Genomic DNA, 20,679 nt, shown 5'->3' on the forward strand with positions numbered 1-20,679 from the left:
TGTATATATATATATATATATATATATATATATATATACATATATATATATATATATATATATATATATATATATACATATATATATATATATATATATATATATATATATATACACACACATATACATACATACATGCATGCATGCATATATATATACATACATGCATGCCTATATATACACATGCGTGCATGCATATATATATACATACATGCATATACTGTATATACATGCATGCATGCATATACATATACATACATGCATAAAAGACATGCATGCATACATACATGCATATATATACACATGTGTGCATGCATATATATACATACATGCATATATACACATGCGTGCATGCATATATATACATACATGCATATACTGTATATATGTGCATGCATACATACATGCATACATACATGCATGCATGCATGCATACATACATGCATATATATATGCATGCATACATACATACATACATGCATATATATATGCATACATACATACATACATACATGCATATATATATGCATGCATACATACATACATGCATGCATGTATACATACATGCATATATATATATATATATATATATATATATATATATATATATATATATATGTATATATATATATATATATATATATATATGCATGCATTCATGCATGCATACATACATGCATGCATACATGCATACATACATGCATGCATACATGCATACATACATGCATGCATACATACATGCATGCATGCATACATGCATACATACATGCATGCATACATGCATACATACATGCATGCATACATACATGCATGCATACATACATGCATATATATACATGCATGCATGCATACATACATACATGCATTTATATACATGCATGCATGCATACATGCATATAAGTTAAAAAAAGTCAAAGTACCAATGATTGTCACACACACACACTAGGCAAGGCAAGGCAAGGCAACTTTATTTGTATAGCGCTTTTCATACACAAGGCAGACTCAAAGTGCTTCACAGACAACAAAGTGAAATGAAAGAAAATAAAAGCAAAATTAAAATGCAGACAATAAAAATAAAAACAGTGCAGACGTTAAAAGTTAAAAGATTAAAAGATTTAGCTGAAAGCTAAGGTGAACATAAAAGTCTTCAGTCTAGTTTTAAAAGTAGTGAGAGTTGGGGAGAGTCTGACATCTTCAGGAAGTTTATTCCAGCTATGTGTTGCATAGTGACTGAATGATGATCTCCCTTGATTTGAGTTTACTCTTGGAACCGCTAACAGATTGGTCTCAGAAGATCTTAGTGATCTAGAGGGCGTATATAGTGGGAGCATATCAGTGATATACTTGGGCCCTAGACCATGTAGTGATTTATATGTGAGCAGGAGGATTTTGAAATCTATTCTCTGATGTACAGGGAGCCAATGTAAGGATTTAAGAATTGGTGTAATGTGCTCACATTTTTTGGTCTTTGTTAGAACTCTAGCAGCAGCGTTCTGAACAAGCTGTAGCTGCCTGACAGTTTTTTTGGGAAGACCTGCAAGGAGACCATTACAATAGTCTAGCCTACTGGTAATAAAGGCATGTACAAGTTTTTCTAAGTCTTGAGCTGACATGAGCCCTCTAAGTCTTTTTACATTTTTGAGGTGATAGTAGGCCGATTTTGTTACTGATTTGATGTGACTGTCGAAATGTAAATCAGAATCTAAAATAACCCCAAGATTTCTGGCTTTATTTGAGGTTTTCAGGGACAGTGATTGAAGGTGTTGGACTACTTTAAACCTTTCTTTTTTAGCACCAAAAACAATTATCTCAGTTTTATCTTCATTTAGTTGTAGGAAATTTTGGCACATCCAGTGTTTGACTTGCTCAATGCACTGGCACAGAAGATCTATGGGGCGATAGTCATTTGGTGATAGCGCTACATAGATTTGGGTGTCATCGGCATAGCAATGATGGTCAATGTTATTATTTTGCATGATTTGTCCTAGTGGGAGCATATAGATGTTAAATAAAGTCGGCCCCAAGATTGAACCTTGGGGGACTCCACACGTTACGTTGGTTGGTTCTGATACAAAGTCACCAATGGAAACAAAATAGTTCCTATCTTGTAGATATGACTTGAACCAGCTTAAAACTGTGCCTGAGATCCCCACCCAGTTTTCCAACCTGTCCAAAAGTATTGAGTGGTCGACAGTGTCAAATGCAGCACTGAGGTCCAAAAGCATTAATACTGAAGTTTTGCCAGAGTCTGTGTTTAGACGGATGTCATTTATAACTTTAAGAAGGGCCGTCTCTGTGCTATGAAGAGGTCGAAATCCTGACTGGAAGTTGTTGTGGCAGCCAGTAGAAGCCAAGAAGTGATTTAGTTGTTGGAGGACAACTTTCTCAATTATTTTACTTATGAATGGTAGATTTGAAATTGGTCTGTAGTTGTTGATAACAGAGGCATCTAGGCTCTGCTTTTTTAGAAGAGGTTTAATGACTGCAGTTTTGAAAGCCTTCGGGAAATTGCCCGATTTAATAGAATTATTAACTATTTGCAAGATGTCTGTTGATAGGCAGTCAAAAACATTCTTAAAGAAGTTGGTAGGTAAAACATCAAGGCAGCAGGTGGATGACTTTAGAGCTGTCACCGTTTCCACTAGAGTTTTAGAGTCTATGGCATTAAAGCTTGCCATCATTGCTGTGTTACTTTTGCCTAAATGGGGTGGTGATCCAACTTTTTTACTTGAGATATTGATGGTGCGTCTGATGCCTTCAATTTTATCAGTATAAAAGAATGCAAAGTCATTGCATTTCTGCGTGGAATGGAGTTCGGCTGGTATTTGTGTTGGGGGTTTAGTCAGTCTGTCAACGATTGTGAATAGGGTTTTGGCCTTATTTGTGTTGCTGTTTATGATATTGGAGAAGAATGTTTCTCTAGCACTTTTTAAGACTAAATTGTAGGCCTGGAGGCTCTCTTTATAGATGTCATGGTGAATATGAAGTTTTGTATTCCGCCAGATTCGTTCAGCCTTCCTGCACTCTCTTCTCTGGGCTGTTACAGCAGCAGATTTTCTCCAGGGTGCCTTTTGCTTGCCAGAAATCGTTTTAACTGTAACAGGTGCAATGATATCTATGATATTCACAATTTTGGAATTAAAGTTGCTTACAAGATCATCAGCATGACATGGGTTTAGAGGTGGTAGTGAGGAGATGGCGTTTTTAAAGAGGACATTAGCATGTTCATTTATGTACCGCTTTTTGACATTCTTTGATTCTGTTTGTGTGTCCGGAATTACAGAAATATTAAAGAAAACACAGAAATGATCAGACAATGAAGGATCAATCACAAGAACATCAGAAACATTGAGACCTTTTGTGATAATCAGGTCCAGGGTGTGTCCCTTATAATGTGTAGCCTCTTTCACATGTTGAGACAGTTCAAATGTGTCTAAAATAGTAAAAAGTTCTTTTGCGCCCTTGTCATTTAAATCGTCAATATGAAAATTAAAATCACCAGTTATAACCAGGCAGTCAAAGTCAGTGGAGATGCTAGACAATAGTTCAGTAAAATCATCAAAAACTAGGTGTGGCGAAATTATTATATTATATATACATACATGCATGCATACACACACACACACACACACACACACACACACACACACACACACACACACACACACACACACACACACACACACACACACACACACACACATATATATATATATATATATATATACATATATATATATATATATATATATATATATATATATATATACACACATATATATATATATATATATACACACACATATATATATATATATATATATATATATATATACATATATATATATATATATATATATATATATATATATATATATATATATATATACATATATATATATATATATATATATATATATATATACATATATATATATATATATTTATATATATATATATATATATATATATATATATATATATATATATATATATATATATATATATATATATATATATATATATATATATATATATATATATATATATATATATATATATATATATATATATATATATATATATATATATATATATATATATATATATATATATATTCCTCTGTGGAGAGAAGGGAACCTTCCAGAAGGACAACCATCTCTGCAGCAACCCACCAATCAGACCTATATGATAGAGTGGCCAGACGGAAGCCATATCTTGTTAAAAAAAAAGAAGCCAAAATGCACCTGAAATACTCTCACACCAGGAGAAAAAAAATTCTCTGGTCTGATGAGACAAAGATTGAAGTCTATGACATGAATGCCAGGCATCATGTTTGGAGGAAGCCAGGCACCGCCCGTCACCAGGCCAATACCATCCCTACAGTCAAGCTACATCATGCTGTGGGGATGTTTTTCAGTGGCAGGAACTGGGAGACTCGACAGGATAGAGGGAAAGTTGAATGCAGCAATTTACAGAGACATCCTGGATGAAAACCAATGCTTCCCATCCAACCCGATGGAGCTTCAGAAATGCTGCAAAGAGGAATGGGCGAAACTGCCTAAAGATAGGTGTGCCAAGCTTGTGGCTACTTATGTGAATACTTATGTACTTTCCACATTGTCATTAAGGGGTTTTGTGTGTAGAATTTTGAGGACAAAAAGGAATTTCTTCCATTTTGGAATAAAGCTTCAACACAGCAAATACACCAATAAAAATAGGGTGGATGTATGACGAGGGGTCACTCAGAGTGGTAGCAGTGGGCTGCAGACGGACGTTCTCGGGTGGGTTTGTGCAGTGTGGGGTGGGGGGGGGGGGGGGGGGGGTGGGGGTGGGTTGTACCTGCCAAAACATGGCAGCACATAAGTGTGAGCTATGGTGGCGCGAGGAGGAGGACATGTTTACTCTGGCTCAGGCGCCAAAATACACACTGATGATGATGATGATGATGATGATGATGATGATGTGTCCACCATCTTTATCAGCAACCTCTGCTAAAATATCACCAACATTCACACAATTAACCGTGTCATCAACAAGGTGTATTCGTCCTCATTGCGCCTTTTTTTAATTTTATTTTTTTTTAAAGTTTATTTGCTTTAAACTGAGCATGTATGACAATAACATTTATTGTCCTCGAGCTAACCTCTCTGACCCCCCCAATGCTCCCCCCTCACACCTAAGGTGCCTAATGTCACCCCCTTATTCGCCCCCCCCCTGCCCACCCCATTACAAACAACACTGATGTTTCAACTGCTATCATGCTTCATTATCGGAATTAAAAATAAAAGAAAATACTGTACATAAATTAAAAATAAATAAAAAATAATGTACATAAATACTTTGTATTTACGAGCAATATGGTTGGTCCAAAACAACCGTTGTTTGTATATATGTGCTTTCTTTAAACATGATCGGATTTCATTTAAAAATTAAAAATACATTCCTGCATTAAATAAATCATTAAATATAGGTTATAATATTTGGTTACAAAATATACAGAACATAAACAATATGTATGTTTTTTTTAACCTTTTTCTGAATAAGGAAAAAATTGCAATTGCATCAGCTTTATTTTTCAATGATCTTTACCAGTGATTTTTATTTTATTGTATTATATATATTTACTTAAAAAAATATTTGATTTATACATATTATTTTATCCAACTTCCCTATACAAACAGTATATCTTATTAAAAATATATTACACATTTTTTTATTCCAATTTTTGCATGTGTTGGTTTTGAATTATTTGTATTTTTTTTTGTCTTTTCTAATATTTATTGCCTAATTAAAAAAGTTTGCATTCTCAATTTCTGAGTGGACAATGAGTGAGTCTTAACTGTTGTTTGTATTTTTGTAATATTTTCTTCATTTAAAAATAAAAATACATTCCTGCATTAAATAAATCATTAAATATAGGTGATCATAATATTTTGTTACAAAATATACAGAACATAAACAATATGTATGTTTTTTTAACTTTTGCTGAATAAGGGAAAAATTGCAATTGCATCAGCTGTATTTTTCAATTATATTTACTAGTGAATTTTTATTTTATTTGTATATATTGACTTAAAAATTTATTTGATTGATACATATTATTTTATCCAACATCCCTATGTATACAGTATATCTTATTAAAATATATTACACTTTTTTTTTTTATTCCAATTTTTGCATGTGTTGGTTTTGAATTATTTCATTTTTTTTTGTCTTTTCTAATATGTATTGCCCAATTAAAAAAGTTTTCATTCTCAATTTCTGAGTGGACAATGAGTGAATCTTAACTGTAGTTTGTATTTTTGTCATATTTTCTTCATTTAAAAATAAAAATACATTCCTGCATTAAATAAATCATTAAATATAGGTGATCATAATATTTTGTTACAAAATATACAGAACATAAACAGTACGTATGTTTTTTTTAAACTTTTGCTGAATAAGGAAAACATTGCAATTGCATCAGCTTTATTTTTCAATGATCTTTACCAGTGATTTTTATTTTATTTTATTATATATATTTACTTAAAAAAATATTTGATTCATACATATTTTTTTATCCAACTTCCCTATATAAACAGTATAACTTATAAAAATATATTACACATTTTTTTATTCCAATTTTTGCATGTGTTGATTTTGAATTTTTTTTTGTTTTTTTTTGTCTTTTCTAATATTTATTGCCCATTTAAAAAAGTTTGCATTCTCAATTTCTGAGTGGACAATGAGTGAGTCTTAACTGTTGTTTGTATTTTTGTCATATTTTCTTCATTTAAAAATAAAAATACATTCCTGCATTAAATAAATCATTAAATATAGGTGATCATAATATTTTGTTACAAAATGTACAGAACATAAACAATATGTATGTTTTTTTAACTTTTGCTGAATAAGGGAAAAATTGCAATTGCATCAGCTTTATTTTTCAATTATCTTTACTAGTGATTTTTTATTTTATTTGTATATATTGACTTAAAAATGTATTTGATTGATACATATTATTTTATCCAACATCCCTATGTATACAGTATATCTTATTAAAATATATTACACTTTTTTTTTTTTTTATTCCAATTTTTGGATGTGTTGGTTTTGAATTATTTCTTTTTTTTTTGGCTTTTCTAATATGTATTGCCCAATTAAAAAAGTTTTCATTCTCAATTTCTGAGTGGACAATGAGTGAATCTTAACTGTTGTTTGTATTTGTGTCATATTTGCTTTCTTTACGATTTAAACATGATCGGATTTCATTTAAAAATAAAAATACATTCCTGCATTAAATAAATCATTAAATATAGGTGATCATAATATTTTGTTACAAAATATACAGAACATAAACAATATGTATGTTTTTTTTAACTTTTGCTGAATAAGGAAAACATTGCAATTGCATCAGCTTTATTTTTCAATGATCTTTACCAGTGATTTTTATTTTATTATATATATTTACTTAAAAAAATATTTGATTTATACATATTATTTTATCCAACTTCCCTATATAAACAGTATATCTTATAAAAAATATATTACACATTTTTTATCCCAATTTTTGCATGTGTTGGTTTTGAATTATTTTATTTTTTTTTGTCTTTTCTAATATTTATTGCCTAATTAAAAAAGTTTGCATTCTCAATTTCTGAGTGGACAATGAGTGAGTCTTAACTGTTGTTTGTATTTTTGTAATATTTTCTTCATTTAAAAATAAAAATACATTCCTGCATTAAATAAATCATTAAATATAGGTGATCATAATATTTTGTTACAAAATATACAGAACATAAACAATATGTATGTTCTTTTTAACTTTTGCTGAATAAGGGAAAAATTGCAATTGCATCAGCTTTATTTTTCAATTATGTTTACCAGTGAATTTTTATTTTATTTATATATATATTGACTTAAAAATGTATTTGATTGATACATATTATTTTATCCAACATCCCTATATATACACAGTATATCTTTTTCAAATATATTACACTTTTATTTTTTATTCCAATTTTTGCATGTGTTGGTTTTGAATTATTTCTTCTTCTTTTTTTTGTCTTTTGTAATATATATTGCCCAATTAAAAAAGTTTTCATTCTCAATTTCTGAGTGGACAATGAGTGAGTCTTAACTGTTTGTATTTTTGTCATATTTGCTTTCTTTATGATTTAAACATTATCGGATTTCATTTAAAAATAAAAATACATTCCTGCATTAAATAAATCATTAAATATAGGTGATCATAATATTTTGTTACAAAATATACAGAACATAAACAATATGTATGTTTTTTTTACTTTTGCTGGATAACGGAAAAATTGCAATTGCATCAGCTTTATTTTTCAATGATATTTACCAGTGAATGTTTTTTTATTTTAATATATATATTTACTTAAAATGTATTTGATTCATACATATTATTTTATCCAACTTCCCTATATATACAGTATATCTTATTAATATATATTACACTTTTTTATTTTTTTTTCTATTTTTGCATGTGTTGGTTTTGAATTATTTAATTTCTTTTTTTGTCTTTTCTAATATTTATTGCCCAATTAAAAAAGTTTGCATTCTAAATTTCTGAGTGGACAATGAGTGAGTCTTAACTGTTGTTTGTATTTTTGTAATATTTGCTTCATTTAGAAATAAAAATACATTCCTGCATTAAATAAATCATTAAATATAGTTGATCATAATATTTTGTTACAAAATATACAGAACATAAACAATATGTATGTTTTTTTAACTTTTGCTAAATAAGGGAAAAATTGCAATTGCATCAACTTTATTTTTCAATGCTCTTTACCAGTGATTTTCATTTTATTTTATTATATATATTTACTTAAAAATGTATTTGATTCATACATATTTTATCCAACTTCACTATATACAGTATATCTTATTAAAATATATTACACTTTTTTTTTTTTTTTTTTCAATTTTTGCATGTGTTGGTTTTGAATTATTTCTTCTTCTTTTTTTTGTCTTTTGTAATATATATTGCCCAATTAAAAAAGTTTTCATTCTCAATTTCTGAGTGGACAATGACTGAGTCTTAACTGTTTGTATTTTTGTCATATTTGCTTTCTTTACGATTTAAACATGATGGGATTTCATTTAAAAATAAAAATACATTCCTGCATTAAATAAATCATTAAATATAGGTGATCATAATATTTTGTTACAAAATATACAGAACATAAACAATATGTATGTTTTTTTAACTTTTGCTGGATAAGGGAAAAATTGCAATTGCATCAGCTTTATTTTTCAATGATATTTACCAGTGAATGTTTTTTTATTTTAACATATATATTTACTTAAAATGTATTTGATTCATACATATTATTTTATCCAACTTCCCTATATATACAGTATATCTTATTAAAATATTTTACACTTTTTTATTTTTTTTCTATTTTTGCATGTGTTGGTTTTGAATTATTTAATTTCTTTTTTTGTCTTTTCTAATATTCATTGCCCAATTAAAAAAGTTTGCATTCTCAATTTCTGAGTGGACAATGAGTGAAGTCTTAACTGTTGTTTGTATTTTTGTCATATTTGCTTCATTTAAAAATAAAAATGCATTCCTGCATTAAATAAATCATTAAATATAGGTTATCATAATATTTTGTGACAAATTATACAGAATATAAACAATATGTATGTTTTTTTAACTTTTGCTGAATAAGGGAAAAATTGCAATTGCATCAGCTTTATTTTTCAATGATCTTTACCAGCGAATTTTTTTAAATTTTTATATATTGACTTAAAAATGTATTTGATTGATACATATTATTTTATACAACTTCACTATATATACAGTATACATTATTAAAACACATTATACGTTTGTTTTTTTTATTCCAATTTTTTGCATGTGTTGGTTTTAAATTATTTAAATTGTTTTGGGTATTTTCTAATATTTATTGCCCAATTCATTCTCAATTTCTGAGTGTACAATGAGTGAGTCTTAACTGTTTGGATGCTACAGCCTGCACTTTAATGGGTGAAATTGAAAATACTTAATATCTATGTTTTCATATTCACCTCTGGAATCCTCCCCCCCACCCTGGAGGTCACGTCAGGGCTGCAGGACCGTGGAGGTCCAGACAGGTGGCAGGCAGCCCGGCCTCAGAGGGTGGGCGTTCACCCTGAGAGGTGCCAAACTGCCCGCTAAACTCCCACAGCCTCACCTCCGGCGGGGTGGATGGCCGGGTCGCTGCGCGGGGTTCAAGCCCGGTTCGCCCTGCCCTCGACTTGACACAGCAGCCCAGCATCGCTTTCCCTCTAAATAAATGAAGTTATATTATTGACTTATTCATTGTTTCCATTGATTTATGCATGCAAGTAGTTCAACACTAAAAGTTTATGTTTGCCTTCAACTATCAAATTGTAAGTGGAAATATTTCAGTAAAAATTTTTAAAAGATACAATTGTTATTTGTTGAGTAAGTCACATGATTTATTGCAAAAAAATAAAAAAGGGGAAAACAAACAAACTAACACAGTAGAGTAGATGTTATACCTGTATCATATTGTGATGAAAATATTAAAGCATATCTAATTGTACTGCCAATAATTATTCTGAATAATACACGATTAAATATACATTATTATCAATAATGTTATAATCTATATAATTTACATAAACGTATATATATATATATATATATATATATATATATATATATATATATATATATATATATATATATATATATATATATATATATACATACACATATACCTGTATAAACACACATTTATAGATATATGCACATATATACATACACACACATACATATACACACATATATACATACATACATATACATATATATACACACACATATACTGTATATATATATATATGTCTTAATTAGATTATATATATATATATATATATATATATATATATATATATATATATATATATATATATATATATATATATATATATATATATATATATATATATACATATATATATATATATATACACACATATATAAACACACACATATATATATATATATATACATATATATATATACATACATACATATATACACATACATACATACATATATATATATATGCATATATATATATATATACATACATATATACTGTACATTATATATATATATAATGTACAGTATGTATGTATGTATATATATATATGTATATATATATATATATATATATATATATATATATATATATATATATATATATATGTATATATATATATATATACATACATATATATGTATATATACATATATATATACATACACATATACATATATACATACATACAATACACACATATATACAAAACACTAAAATTTGATGTAAGACTACTATAGTTGCAAGTTTTAAAGGTTTTTATTTAAAAATTCTAAAAATTCCTCTAAAAATACGTATTGTAAAAATAGTCTTGGGTGGAATTTCAAATCTGTTTAGTTTATTTCTGTAGCTGAGCTCTGGTAAATAATTATACTGTAATACATTTTAGTTTTTGTCATTGTAAAATAAAACATTTAATGTAATCTTACGGATATAATTTATTATTGAAAAATGTATGCATGTAATTACTGTTTGCATTAATTAGCTACAGATCCATACAAATAGATCATAATACATACATTATACAGATAATAATAACATGATTGAATGTATATTATTGAATAACAAATATGTAAATACTTGTAATAAACTATAACTCAGAAGGTTATACTGATTTGCAATATCTATGATGATAAAAAATAATCTATAATTTAATATTATAGTACTAAAGTTGCATGTTTTAAAAGTTTTTATATTGGAAAAAAAGTGGAATATTCCTTAAAAGAAATTGTAAAAAATAGTCCTTTTTGTAATTCTCTAAATGATTTTGGGTTTTGTTTGGTTTTACAGGGCTCTGTCTAATTCCTGGAGTTGGTCTGCTTTTAACATGTGAATCTTTGGGGACTTTATGGGATCTCTTAAGGAATCAATCACGCAGGACGTACAAATATCCAATATGGACGCCCAATGTCCACTATCATCTTCTGCAAGCACGCCTTTGGATTTTACGATGGGAGTCTTGTGCCAACAAGAGGAGGTGGTCCGGGGCGAGGTTAGCCGAGGTTCCTGAGCGTTCTCACAGCTGAGGTGTGAAGCGACACCTCCAGCCTCATCATTTCTCATCGGCGTGAAGAGCTCGCACCTTCGTCCCTCGCTCGCTATACCACCGCGTTTACTCGCCACTACGGGCCTGTGCGTGCTGGAGAAGGGTGAAAGGTCACCTTCTTGTCAGTGCTGTCAAACGACGACGAGCGCGGATCATAAAAGAGTGATGATGAAGAGGAGGACTACGCCAGGTTCAAGGCTGGAAGGAGGTGGTGATGAAGTGGTAGAAATAACAGACACTATGAGTAATTATTGTGACTGACGAGCGTTCTAATCGATCCTGAGAACTATGCAAACAAAGAAGCACTTTAAGGGGTTATTTTAAAGCTATTGTTAGCATTTTTACAATTGTTATTCTTAGGGTGCTCTTGCGCAAGAGTAGCCGCCATTTTGCACGATAGGAATAAACAGAAAGAGTCAAAAGAATCCAAAATGTGAAAATATTCCAAACATATTTCAAATGCTCACCTCATATTATAAATACACTGCCAACTTACAGGCCAGAAATAAAAAGGAAAGACTTCAAACAATCCACAAAGTCAAAGAGTCTAATTAGTTTAAGTGCTCACGCACGAGCACATGGAGAAAATTATATATTTTTGCAAAAACATGTTTTTTGGGGAGAATTTTGGAGAATTGTGTCATTTTTATTTAATTTTTTTTGTTTGTTTTTTATGTATTTATTGAAAATGTAAGCTGTCTTTTAACTGATCGGGGATTGTATTGATAATTATCAGTCATTGTAATGCAATAAATACAAATGATTAGTTTTTGGTTTTTTTGCACCTGCAAAATAACTTTAAAATATATTTTAAAAATACAGCTAATAAACAAAAATAAAAATGTAATATTTAGAAAATATTTTGACAGATATAAAAAAGGAACAAATACTTGACAATAATAAATACATGTAGGAAAATATGTATAAATTAAAAATTATGTGTACCTAATGAAGTGTCTAGTGAGCTCTGACAATCAAAAGTGAGTGTTGGTGTTTTTATTTTAATTAAAAAATATATATATTTTGTTTTTTTTATTGAAAATGTTAGTACTGTCTTTTAATTGATTGGGGATCACATGGAGAAATTTTATATTTTTGCAAAAACATGTTTTTTGGGGAGAATTTTGGAGAATTGTGTCATTTTTATTAAATTTTTTTTGTTTGTTTTTTATGTATTTATTGAAAATGTAAGCTGTCTTTTAATTGATCGGGGATTGTATTGATAATTATCAGTCATTGTAATGCAATAAATAAAAATGATTAGTTTTTGGGGTTTTTTGCACCTGCAAAATAACTTTAAAATATATTTTAAAAATACAGCTAATAAACAAAAATAAAAATGTAATATTTGGAAAATATTTTAACAGATATAAAAAAGGAACAAATACTTGACAATAATAAATACATGTAGGAAAATATGTATAAATTAAAAATTATGTGTACCTAATGAAGTGTCTAGTGAGCTCTGACAATCAAAAGTGAGTGTTGGAATTTTTATTTTTATTAAAAAAAAAAATATATATATATATATATATATATATATATATATATTGTTTTATTTATTGAAAATGTTAGTACTGTCTTTTAATTGATCGGGGATCACATGGAGAAAATGTTATATTTTTGCAAAAACATGTTTTTTGGGGGAGAATTTTGGAGAATTGTGTCATTATCCAGACAAAATGAATTTTTGGTTTTTTTCGCAGCTGCAAAATAACTTTAAAATATATTTAAAAAATACAAACAATAAACAAAAATAAAAATGTAATATTCAGAAAATATTTTAACAGATATAAAAAAGGAACACATACTTGAAAATAATAAATAAATGTCGGAAAATATGTATAAATTAAAAATGATGTGTGCCTAATGAAGTGTCTAGTGAGCTCTGACAATCAAAAGTGAGTGTTGGTATTTTAATTTTTATTAAAAAATATATATATATTGTTTTATTTGTTGAAAATGTTAGTACTGTCTTTTAATTGATCGGGGATCACATGGAGAAAATGTTATATTTTTGCAAAAACATGTTTTTTGGGGGAGAATTTTGGAGAATTGTGTCATTATCCAGACAAAATGAATTTTTGGTTTTTTTCGCAGCTGCAAAATAAATTTAAAATATATTTAAAAAATACAAACAATAAACAAAAATAAAAATGAAATATTCAGAAAATATTTTAACAGATATAAAAAAGGAACACATACTTGAAAATAATAAATAAATGTCGGAAAATATGTATAAATTAAAAATGATGTGTACCTAATGAAGTGTCTAGTGAGTTCTGACAATCAAAAGTGAGTGTTGGTATTTTTATTTTTATTAAAAAATATATATATTGTTTTATTTGTTGAAAATGTTAGTACCGTCTTTTAATTGATCGGGGATCACATGGAGAAAATTTTATATTTTTGCAAAAACATGTTTTTAGGGGGAGAATTTTGGAGTATTGTGTCATTATCCAGACAAAATGAATTTTTGTTTTTTTTCACAGCTGCAAAATAACTTTAAAATATATTTAAAAAATACAAACAATAAACAAAAATAAAAGTGTAATGTTCAGAAAATATTTTTACAGATATAAAAAAGGAACAAATACTTGAAAATAATAAATAAATGTCAGAAAATATGTATAAATTAAAAATGATGTGTACCTAATGAAGTGTCTAGTGAGCTCTGACAATCAAAACTGAGTGTTGGTATTTTTATTTTTATTAAAATATATACATATATATTGTTTTATTTATTGAAAATGTTAGTACTGTCTTTTAATTGATCGGGGATCACATGGAGAAAATGTTATATTTTTGCAAAAACATGTTTTTTGGGGGAGAATTTTGGAGAATTGTGTTATTATCCAGACAAAATAAATGTTTTGTTTTTTTCGCACCTGCAAAATAACTTTAAAATATATTTAAAAAATACAAACAATAAACAAAAATAAAAATTTAATATTCAGAAAATATTTTAACGGATATAAAAAAGGAACCAATGCTTGACAATAATAAATACATGTAGGAAAATATATATACATTAAAAATGATGTATACCTAATGAAGTGTCTAGTGAGCTCTGACAATCAAATGTGAGTGTTGGTATTTTTATTTTTATTAAAAAAATATATATATATTTTGTTTTATTTATTGAAAATTGATCAGAAATTTTATTGATGATTTTCAGTCATTTTTATGCAATAAATAAAAATAAAAAAACATGAAAAGGGACAACTATGTATCAGAGGTAACCAAAGCTAATTTTTTTGTCTAAAATTACAAAAAAAATTAAATTTAACGCACAAATAAGTGGAATAAAAAAAAACATACAGATGAAATGTAACGGAGAAAAAGTTGCAATGTTGACTCTAATAACACAAAGTTTGTTTCTTTAAAACAATGCTAAAAAAATAAATAGATAAATAAATAGTAAAACTTTATATGGACAGTTAGATCTAAATTTGTTATAGATATAAACAAAAATACAATTCTATGACCTTTTTGTATAAAATTACTAAAAAAAAAATTCAACGCATAAATAAGTGGAATAAAAAAAAACAGATGAAATGTAACGGAGAAAAAGTTGCAATGTTGACTCTAATAACACAAAGTTTGTTTTTTTAAAGCTATCAATGCTCGAAAAAATAAATAAAAAATAAATAGTACAACTTTATATGGACAGTTAGATCTAAATTTGATCTAGATATAAACAAAAATACAATTATATAAACCCTTCCAGAGCCTTGGGCCCAAACTTGAGGGGAGTTCTAAAGGTTAAATAAAATCTATATATTGTGTTGGTTTTGAAAATGAAAAAATATGAAAATTGGCCCTAGTGTGTGAATGTGAGTGTGAATGTTGTCTGTCTATCTGTACTGACCCTGCGATGAGGTGGCGACTTGTCCTGGGTGTACCCCGCCTTCCGCCCGAATGCAGCTGAGATAGGCTCCAGCACCCCCCGCGACCCCGAAAGGGACAAGCGGAAGAAAATGGATAGACGGAAGGATGAAAATGGCCCCCGTATTTGGAAAAAAGTTTGACCAGCCCCGTTTTACATAGTGAGCAGTGCAGCAGGTGTACCTAATGAAGCGTCCGGTGAGCGGACGTTCTCGTCACTCTCTTCTGTTGTGATCCTACAATATGTTCGCTTTATTTCCTCTTAAAGTACAAAAGTAAATGCGAGAAAGTATTCTAAACACGCACGCACAAAGTCGGGACATGTGCCAAAGACATCTCAAAAAGCACAACAAGTGTTTATTGTTATGAGGAGGAGTCAAAATTCACACCTCTGCTTCTGCAGCTCCACTTTCCCAGCCTGAGACCCTGCAGCCCCCTTGCAGTGTGTGTGTGTGTGTGTGTGTGTGTGTGTGTGTGTGTGTGTGTGTGTGTGTGTGTGTGTGTGTGTGTGTGTAGATAGTGGAGAATGTGCAGAGGTGTCACTTGGCACCTGGTGGGCCCGGCCTGGACTTAAAAAGCCGGATCTCAGAGCCGAGCAGCACTCGCAGCCTGACTAGTCCTCCGGTGAGCCAACATGGACGCCTCTCCTGTCCTCGACTACGGCCTTCAGTACCAGTGGTTCTCCGACTCGGACCTTTCCGGCCTCTCCTCCACGGACACCCTCTCCCCGGTTAACTCCATGGACTTCAGCTTGTCCCCTTCCTACCAGCAGCCGCCTCGCTGCGTCCCCGAGGCGACCGAGACCGGATACGCCCAGACTATCAAGTCCTCTTCCCGTTCCGGGTCGGGCCGGAAGACGGGCCGGGCGGCGAGGATCCGCAGCAAGCAGCGGGAGAGCGCCAGCGAGAAGGAGAAGCTGAGGATGAGGGACCTGACCAAGGCTCTTCACCACCTGCGCTCCTACCTGCCGCCCTCGGTGGCCCCCACGGGTCAGACCCTGACCAAGATCGAGACCCTGCGCCTGGCCATCCGCTACATCTCCTTCCTGTCGGCCCAGCTGGGCCTCAGCGAGGAGGTTCTGTTCCAGAGGAGGGAGCAAGGAGACACCTCCACCAGCGAGGCCTCCTCGCCTGACATCCTGGCCTACTTCCAGCATGGAGCCCGTGCCGTCCAATCGAGCCCGCTGCAAGGCCAGAACCTCAACCAGAACCACAACCAAGGCCTGTACTCCCCTGAGAGTCAGGCTGGAGTGTTGCATTCTGGGAATTGTAGTTTTGGATTGAACAGCGCCCCTCAGAGGGAACCTATGTTGCCTCCGGGATCATCTTCTTCTCAGGTAAACATCTTCACCTCTAAAGCATTACAGTCTTGATCTTTTAATAGTAAAACTCTTTTTACCAATAAAACATATTTTTTTATATTTAATACAGATGTACACCAACGACTACTGCATCCCGCTGGTGCCGAGACAATACTGGGCTTAAAAACATGGCTGCAACCACCTGGGCCTGAGCCGTCAACCAACAACAGACTACTTCCTGTCTTAAAACCATGGCTGCAACCACCTGGGCCTGAGCTGTCAACCAACAACAGACTACTTCCTGTCTTAAAAACATGGTTGCAACCACCTGGGCCTGAGCTGTCATCCAACGACAGACTACTTCCTGTCTTAAAAACATGGTCGCAACCACCTGGGCCTGAGCTGTCAACCAACAACAAACTACTTTCTGTTTTAAAAACATGGCCGCCATCACGTGGACCTGAGCTGTCAACCAACAACAAACTACTTCCTGTCTTAAAGCCATGGCTGCCATCACGTGGACCTCAGCTGTCATCCAACGACAGACTACTTCCGGTCTTAAAAACATGGTCGCCACCACCCGGGCCTATGTCGTCATCCAACAACAAACTACTTCCTGTCTTAAAAACATTGCTGCCATGACCTGGGCCTCAGCTGTCATCCAACGACAAACTACTTCCTGTCTTGAAACCATGGCCACCATCACATGGGTCTCAGCCGTCAACCAACAACAGACTACTTCCTGTCTTAAGTACATAGCCGCCACTACCCGGGTCTGAGTTATCATCCAACAAGAGAACTACTTCCTGTCTTAAAAACATGGCTGGCACCACCCAGACCTCAGCCGTCATCCAACGACAAACTACCTCCAGTCTTAAAAACATGGACACCACCGCCTGGGTCTCAGCCGTCAACCAGCAACCAACTACTTCCTGTCTTAAAAACATGGCCGTCCTCCAACAACAAACTACTTCCTGTCTTAAAAACATGGCTGGCACCACCCAGACCTCAGCCTTCATCCAACGACAAACTACCTCCAGTCTTAAAAACATGGACACCACCGCCTGGGTCTCAGCCGTCAACCAGCAACCAACTACTTCCTGTCTTAAAAACATGGCCGTCCTCCCACAACAAACTACTTCCTGTCTTAAAAACATGGCTGGCACCACCCAGACCTCAGCCTTCATCCAACGACAAACTACCTCCAGTCTTAAAAACATGGACACCACCGCCTGGGTCTCAGCCGTCAACCAGCAACAAACTACTTCCTGTCTTGAAAACACGGCCGTCATCCAACAACAAACTACTTCCTGTCTTAAAAACATGGCCGTCATCCAACAACAAACTACTTCCTGTCTTGAAAACATCAGCAGTCCTCCAACAACAAACTACTTCCTGTCTTAAAAATGCCTGACTGTGAATGGACTAATTTATTTGTTCCTGTTAATATTTATTGTTGTCTTATGAAATGTAAATACGAACATCTTATTTTTATATATTTTGTAGAAACACCACTATTTATAATAAAAATGTGCCAAAGTGAGTTTTGACTTGTGTGCCTTTTAAGGAAAAACGAAAACAAAATAGAGTCAGAGGTCACAATATTAGGTACACCTGCACCATCATTTCTACCCTCTAACGAAGCTGATAATACTGTAAATAAAGTCACCAAGGTATTAGAAACAGCTCTAAGTTAAGTAGATGCTGCACAGTTTTACAAACTACACCACAGCAACAAACATATTGTTAGATTAATGCAACATAAAACATATCATTGCACAGCAGAGCAATAGCATAGCATAGCTTAGCATAGCATAGCATAGCGTAACATAAGTTAAAATAACATAATATAGCATAGCGTAGCATAACACAATACAACAAAACATACATTTCAAGACTCCAATAATTCAAAGAGTCCTGAAATAATGTAGTATAGAACAGTAGAGCACAGCATAACGTAATGAAACGTGACATAAATCACGTAGCATAGCGTAGCGTAGCTTAGCATAGCATAGCATAGCATAGCATAGCATAACATAACATAACATAGATAGCATGACAAAGCAATATGATTAGCATCATGGTCTACAATACAACACAATGATGACAATGCAGCGCACCGTACCACATTATGATATAATATAATATGATATAATATAATATAATATAATACAAAATAATAATAAAATACAATGTAAATCTAACAATGTACCTGTTTGTTGGTTTGTAACAAGGGAGTGTGTGCTATAGCTCCCTCTTGTGGTCATTAGAGCACATTACCACACTCAGCTCCATAGTCACCTCCCATAGACATCTTATAAGCAGACGCAGCATTGGCTGCTGTGACGCGAGAAATTCGGCCGCCATCTTGAAGTGGTGATGAGGAGCCTAAACTGACAGTTGACAGGTAGAAAACAAAGATGCTGATGCTGGTGTTCAGCGTTTTCCTGCTCAAATGAGCGGACTGTTGAAAAAAAGGAATCGGGGGATTACTTTTCACAAGTAAGATTTAACATTCACGTACTATTGGTTGTATTTTGTGATTAGAATCTCACCACAGAGTTGAGAAAGAGCAAATATCTTCAATAGTACTGAAATCGTGAGTATGACCATAACAGAATTGCTTGTCAATTAAATTAATTAAATGTAAAAATGTCATACTTGAATAACATGAAGTTGAAATAAATGATGAAGATAAAGATTGTATTAATTATATATATTTATATATATATATATATATATATATATATATATATATATATATATATATATATATATATATATATATATATATATATATATATATATATATATATATATATATATATATAAAGTGTCAATACAGAATAAACTCTCTGCTGCTGCAGCAACAGAGATACAGTCTATAGGTCCCTAAGATATATAGATATCTAATGTATTCATACATTGTTTATGTAGGATATACGCATGTATATATAACCTAATCATATTGTTTCTTCAATTTAAAAATAGCTGACCGTTTTTTCCCCCCTTCTCTGGGATTATATTCCCAGTTTTGATTTCGAACGTCTGGTCACTTATAGCATATAAGAATATTCTATCACTGTTAAGCAAACTATGAATAATAAAACATGTGTCCTTTATCATAGCTACACGTATGACAAAAAAAACCACGGGTAAATCAGTGGTATTCAGTGAGGTAAGATGAATTAAATGCGCTGACAGTTCATTGCTCCTGCCAAATGAATTGCACTGAGTGGAGCGGATCACCACTCCAAGATGGCGGCCCCGCGTCTCGTCAGCGCCAGTAGGTCAGTTACGTCATTTTGTACACAGCA

General features: G+C 31.7%; 1 long non-coding RNA gene across 1 annotated transcript in view; it reads right to left on the reverse strand.

Moving 5' to 3' along the window:
- LOC133665492 (uncharacterized) overlaps nt 1-19,592 on the reverse strand; it is a 47,549-nt gene extending 27,957 nt beyond the window's left edge. Inside the window, exons 1-2 of the long non-coding RNA XR_009828754.1 lie at nt 19,575-19,592; nt 10,045-10,284 (exon numbers count right to left, since the gene is read on the reverse strand). This is a non-coding gene — a long non-coding RNA (uncharacterized LOC133665492). The remainder of the gene's footprint in view (nt 1-10,044; nt 10,285-19,574) is intronic.
- Between the last annotated feature and the right edge of the window lie 1,087 nt (nt 19,593-20,679).

This window comes from Entelurus aequoreus, linkage group LG02 (assembly GCF_033978785.1).
Source record: "Entelurus aequoreus isolate RoL-2023_Sb linkage group LG02, RoL_Eaeq_v1.1, whole genome shotgun sequence".
NCBI classification, from domain to species: Eukaryota; Metazoa; Chordata; class Actinopteri; order Syngnathiformes; family Syngnathidae; genus Entelurus; species Entelurus aequoreus.